The sequence below is a fragment of the Cibotium barometz genome, chromosome 35 (assembly GCF_041138505.1).
Source record: "Cibotium barometz isolate CiBa-2024 chromosome 35, ASM4113850v1, whole genome shotgun sequence".
Classification (NCBI taxonomy): domain Eukaryota; kingdom Viridiplantae; phylum Streptophyta; class Polypodiopsida; order Cyatheales; family Cibotiaceae; genus Cibotium; species Cibotium barometz.
In genome coordinates, this window is record NC_141080.1 from 17,984,232 (window position 1) to 17,991,379 (window position 7,148).

Consider the following 7,148-nt stretch of genomic DNA (forward strand, 5'->3'; position numbering starts at 1 on the left):
ATGGATGTGGATGTATGTGAATAATAGAAGTGGATGTATGTGAAAAAATGGATGTGGATGTATGTGAAAGGATACCGATGAAGGAATGTTTGGAAATAAGGATTCAACTGGATAATTAAAGGATTATGATCAGTTAAACTATGGTTTCATTAAATGATTATTTTAAAGATTGTTGAATCTCTGAAAAAGACAAGTTCATATTGGGTGTGTAAGTGGTGTGACTAGTTTTATGTTTGCATGAATATCCAGCTAAGGGGCCTGGGAACTCTTTTTCTTGGTACCCTCGGGACAAAACCTAACCAAATTCCTAATTGGATCCCATCACTACAGTGGTTGGCTAACCCATGGGACTGGATGGGGTTAGGCCGGATTGATGGATCCATAATTCGAGACTCAATTTGATAAAAATTGTTCTATGGAAAAGAATCAACGGTTGTGCCTCTCAATGAGGAAAAAAGCGTTGGTCTCTATGATCCAAGTACAATCTTTTCTCTGATCTGACTATGGGACTTACGTTGGTCAGATCAGTTCAGTTAGTTCAGGCTTTTGACTACGTTAGAGAAAAGTTATCCTGGAGGAATCACCCATGCTTTCTGGGCAAGGGAAGTTTTTTCGAGTTTGGTTTTGGAAGAACCGATGGATTAGTCTCTTGTCTAGATATCCATGGGTGAGGCCCCGAGTGTGGGACCCTACCCCGTGTAAGAAGTGCTACTTCCGCTGCAAGCTCTCCCAAATTCGTTGCGCAGTGGGGTCAAGGATCCTACAGCTAGTATTAGAGCAATTTGGCTAATGAGGATCAACCGAGAAGCCAAAAATGTCAAAAATTGATGAAGAAGCTGTAAAGGGTTGTAATTGTGTGTTAAAATTCATACAAATTGATATTCAAATTGAAATTTCTAAATTGGTAATTGAGTCTCCAGATGGAAGTACCACAATTTTATGGAATCCCTGACTTGCTTGAGGCCTAGACATGATGGTATTTACCTTATAGTTCCAAGGACCGTGACTACCCGTATATACCGAGGGTATAACTGCAGCTCTTTACTGGCAGTATATACGAGTAAATCTAAGACTTGAAACTATAAGTATTTATACTATCCAGATGATGAATTCGAATGTGGTTGATATGATTTTAAATTCTGGTTGAGAATTGATGAGTTGGTTTGGATTCTAATTGAAAAATGAAGATTCCTGAATTATGGTTGAAATGTAATAAACTAAGCAAAACCACAATGAGGATGAATGGGACGAGTCCCTATGATAATGTTCGTAGAGCTAGAATGACGTTAATGACTTCAACAAATCACTATGAGATTAGTGGATTGTGCTGGGCAGATTGCTGTTAACACTTGACCCAGTGGATCAAGTTAAGAAGTGTCAAATTAAAAATCTATAAAATTGAAAATTTCCATGAAGGACTGTTTAGATAGAAATTTCGGTCTAATGGACCATTATTGTGATAAGGGTTTGTGATAAGGATTTGAATGTTATGATCTGAGTGAATTGTTATCTAATGATGAGTTCTATATAGAGGATATTTATCCTAGGATTCTGTTGGGTTCTCCAAACTATAAGGAACCCCAGAATCAGTTGGATCTTAAGAAAATAAATTGTCCTCTAATGTTGTGAGATGAGGACATCTCGCATTTTTTAAGTGGGGTAGGATGTAAGATTCCTCCCTCCGGCTTTTGAGTTGTGCAGGTGTAAGAACCTCCCCTTATGATCTTATAATTATTCCCCTCTCTGAAATAAAAGAAAGATCTTGTTTTACCCTGTTTTGGCCTAGAGAGAGAAAATATTCTAGAGAGAGGTTATTCAATTTTTAGATATTTTTGGATGGAAAAATATCTCTTCTTATTAATATAAACTCCCCCGAAACAGAAGTTCAAAAAGATTTTCAGAAGGTGCATTAGAAATAAATTATAATCTATTCAAAAGGCCTTATCCTGAGGGTCCAAATTTTTGAAAAATTTTAGATTGAGGTTCTAAGGGGCCAATTAGATTAATCCAAATGTAGGAAGCAGATAAATAGAAGAAATAAAGAAAATCCCCCCAAAAATGAGTAAATACTCACATAAGATGAAGAGTTGACTAAGGACAAGGATATTAGTTAAAAAAGAAGAGATATTTAGAGAAATGATGCATTTTTAACACCTCAGTGTGGGGAATTTCCCCTCATGAAGGAGGTGCCTATTTCACATGTGTGGTTGAGTTTTAAACTCACAAATAATGAGATATTTTCATCTCTCCTCTCTCCTGCTTCAACTAGATCCAAAAAGTGAGCTAAATCGACCTAAAAATGGTCAAAAATTGACCAAACTGATCTGGAAAATTCTAGAATCAATTTTCTTGGTTAGAGGCTCACTTTTTCCTATAAATGAGGCCTCCCCCTTTGTAAATGGTTAATAGTGTTTTATGCACTGTTACTCTACTCCACCCCAGAGTCAAGAACTATGAATTTCTTAATAATTCATTAAGTTTTGACCATTCCCTCTTCTAAAGAATTGGTGGCCACTCTTGTTGCAAACAAGAGTAGATCCCTCAAACCATCAAGCCAAAGGAAAGCTCCCAAAATTTCATGTAAGTTAGAAATCTTACTTTTTCTTTATTCTAATGGTTTTCTAATTTTTTTGTTATCTTAAAATGATAAACATATGCTATGCCTTGTTGGAAAGGCTTTCCCCCTCTCTTCTTTCTTAAATTTTACCCTTCTTTATCCTAGTTAAGTAATCTAATTGTTGAAATTAAACTTTTCATATTGTTTCTCTTTTAAAAGTGAAAATTGATTAGTTTAGAGCGCTTAAAACCATTTAGGGATAGTTTTAAAGTAATTTTAAGTTAGGAAATTTTGAAAAATGGTCAGCCATACAAAGGAGGTTATGGCCAAATTTTCTAAAATTTGGTGAAATAAGTTTTATCTTTTATTATCCGAAAAGAGTAATCTCCACGAATTGTGTATTCTAAAAGTGTAATTTTGATTTTATGCATAGAAAGATGCATAAAGAAATTTATTTTTATTTCAAAAGAGTTATTCTCATCAATTTTGATTTTATGCATAGAAAGATGCATAAAGATATTTATTTTTATTTCAAAAGAGTTATTCTCATCAATTTTGATTTTATGCATAGAAAGATGCATAAAGAAATTTATTTTTATTTCAATAGAGTTATTCTCATCAATTTTGATTTTATGCATAGAAAGATGCATAAAGAAATTTATTTTTATTTCAAAAGAGTTATTCTCATTAAAATTGAATTTATGCATAGAAAGATGCATAAAAGATTTATTTTTATTTAGAAAGTGTTATTCTCCTTAAAATTGAATTTATGCATAATTAGATGCATAAATGGATTTTTATAAAAGTGTTATTTCCCACTGAAGTTGTTCTTCTGCATAAATAGACGTGTAAAGAATCTTTATATCAAAAATAAATTTCTCTTACATTCTATAAATGGATGTGATAGAGAATAGAAGTAATGAGAATGAGAGGTAAATAGATGTGATGATATGTGATATAAATCATATAGATGAGAATGAATAGAGAATGGATGTGATGGGAATAGAAGTAAATGAGAATGAGAGGTAAATAGGTGTGATGAGATGGGATGCGAATCAGATAGATGGGAATGAATAGAGAATGGATGTGATGAGAATAGATGTGATGCGGATGAGAGGTAAATAGATGTGATGAGATGTGATGTGAATCAGATAGATGGGAATGAATAGAGAATGGATGTGATGAGAATAGATGTGATGAGGATGAGAGGTAAATAGGTGTGATGAGATGGGATGCGAATCAGATAGATGGGAATGAATAGAGAATGCATGTGATGAGAATAAATAAGATGAGGATGAGAGGTAAATAGATGTGATGAGATGTGATGTGAATCAGATAAATGTGAATGAATGGATGGATGGATGTGGATGTATGTGATAGAATGCATGCGGATGCGTGTATGTGAAAGGATGGATGTGGATGTATGTGAATAATAGAAGTGGATGTATGTGAAAAAATGGATGTGGATGTATGTGAAAGGATACCGATGAAGGAATGTTTGGAAATAAGGATTCAACTGGATAATTAAAGGATTATGATCAGTTAAACTATGGTTTCATTAAATGATTGTTTTAAAGATTGTTGAAGCTCTGAAAAAGACAAGTTCATATTGGGTGTATAAGTGGTGTGACTAGTTTTATGTTTGCATGAATATCCAGCTAAGGGGCCTGGGAACTCTTTTTCTTGGTACCCCCGGGACAAAACCTAACCAAATTCCTAATTGGATCCCATCACTACAGTGGTTGGCTAACCCATGGGACTGGATGGGGTTAGGCCGGATTGATGGATCCATAATTCGAGACTCAATTTCTATTTAGTACGATAGATGAGGTAAATCCTGGATAAAAATTGTTCTATGGAAAAGAATCAACGGTTGTGCCTCTCAATGAGGAAAAAAGCGTTGGTCTCTATGATCCAAGTACAATCTTTTCTCTGATCTGACTATGGGACTTACGTTGGTCAGATCAGTTCAGTTAGTTCAGGCTTTTGACTACGTTAGAGAAAAGTTATCCTGGAGGAATCACCCATGCTTTCTGGGCAAGGGAAGTTTTTTCGAGTTTGGTTTTGGAAGAACCGATGGATTAGTCTCTTGTCTAGATATCCATGGGTGAGGCCCCGAGTGTGGGACCCTACCCCGTGTAAGAAGTGCTACTTCCGCTGCAAGCTCTCCCAAATTCGTTGCGCAGTGGGGTCAAGAATCCTACAGCTAGTATTAGAGCAATTTGGCTAATGAGAATCAACCGAGAAGCCAAAAATGTCAAAAATTGATGAAGAAGCAGTAAAGGGTTGTAATTGTGTGTTAAAATTCATACAAATTGATATTCAAATTGAAATTTGTAAATTGGTAATTGAGTCTCCAGATGGAAGTACCACAATTTTATGGAATCCCTGACTTGCTTGAGGCCTAGACATGATGGTATTTACCTTATAGTTCCAAGGACCGTGACTACCCGTATATACCGAGGGTATAACTGCAGCTCTTTACTGGCAGTATATACGAGTAAATCTAAGACTTGAAACTATAAGTATTTATACTATCCAGATGATGAATTCGAATGTGGTTGATATGATTTTAAATTCTGGTTGAGAATTGATGAGTTGGTTTGGATTCTGATTAAAAAATGAAGATTCCTGAATTATGGTTGAAATGTAATAAACTAAGCAAAACCACAATGAGGATGAATGGGACGAGTCCCTATGATAATGTTCGTAGAGCTGGAATGACGTTAATGACTTCAACAAATCACTATGAGATTAGTGGATTGTGCTGGGCAGATTGCTGTTAACACTTGACCCAGTGGATCAAGTTAAGAAGTGTCAAATTAAAAATCTATAAAATTGAAAATTTCCATGAAGGACTGTTTAGATAGAAATTTCGGTCTAATGGACCATTATTGTGATAAGGGTTTGTGATAAGGGTTTGAATGTTATGATCTGAGTGAATTGTTATCTAATGATGAGTTCTATATAAAGGATATTTATCCTAGGATTCTGTTGGGTTCTCCAGACTATAAGGAACCCCAGAATCAGTTGGATCTTAAGAAAATAAATTGTCCTCTAATGTTGCGAGATGAGGACATCTCGCATTTTTTAAGTGGGGTAGGATGTAAGATTCCTCCCTCCGGCTTTTGAGGTGTGCAGGTGTAAGAACCTCCCCTTCTGATCTTATAATTATTCCCCTCTCTGAAATAAAAGAAAGATCTTGTTTTACCCTGTTTTGGCCTAGAGAGAGAAAATATTCTAGAGAGAGGTTATTCAATTTTTAGATATTTTTGGATGGAAAAATATCTCTTCTTATTAATATAAACTCCCCCGAAACAGAAGTTCAAAAAGATTTTCAGAAGGTGCATTAGAAATAAATTATAATCTGTTCAAAAGGCCTTATCCTGAGGGTCCAGATTTTTGAAAAATTTTAGATTGAGGTTCTAAGGGGCCAATTAGATTAATCCAAATGTAGGAAGGAGATAAATAGAAGAAATAAAGAAAATCCCCCCAAAAATGAGTAAATACTCACATAAGATGAAGAGTTGACTAAGGACAAGGATATTAGTTAAAAAAGAAGAGATATTTAGAGAAATGGTGCATTTTTAACACCTCAGTGTGGGGAATTTCCCCTCATGAAGGAGGTGCCTATTTCACATGTGTGGTTGAGTTTTAAACTCACAAATAATGAGATATTTTCATCTCTCCTCTCTCCTGCTTCAACTAGATCCAAAAAGTGAGCTAAATCGACCTAAAAATGGTCAAAAATTGACCAAACTGATCTGGAAAATTCTAGAATCAATTTTCTTGGTTAGAGGCTCACTTTTTCCTATAAATGAGGCCTCCCCCTTTGTAAATGGTTAATAGTGTTTTATGCACTGTTACTCTACTCCACCCAAGAGTCAAGAACTATGAATTTCTTAATAATTCATTCAGTTTTGACCATTCCCTCTTCTAAAGAATTGGTGGTCACTCTTGTTGCAAACAAGAGTAGATCCCTCAAACCATCAAGCCAAAGGAAAGCTCCCAAAATTTCATGTAAAATAGAAATCTTACTTTTTCTTTATTCTAATGGTTTTCTAATTTTTTTGTTATCTTAAAATGATAAACATATGCTATGCCTTATTGGAAAGGCTTTCCCCCTCTCTTCTTTCTTAAATTTTACCCTTCTTTATCCTAGTTAAGTAATCTAATTGTTGGAATTAAACTTTTCATATTGTTTCTCTTTTAAAAGTGAAAATTGATTAGTTTAGAGCGCTTAAAACCATTTAGGGATAATTTTAAAGTAATTTTAAGTTAGGAAAATTTGAAAAATAGTCAGCCATACAAAGGAGGTTATAGCCAAATTTTCTAAAATTTGGTGAAATAAGTTTTATCTTTTATTATCCGAAAAGAGTAATCCCCACGAATTGTGTATTCTAAAAGTGTAATTTTGATTTTATGCATAGAAAGATGCATAAAGAAATTTATTTTTATTTCAAAAGAGTTATTCTTATCAATTTTGATTTTATGCATAGAAAGATGCATAAAGAAATTTATTTTTATTTCAAAAGAGTTATTCTCATTAAAATTAAATTTATGCATAGAAAGATGCATAAAAGATTTATTT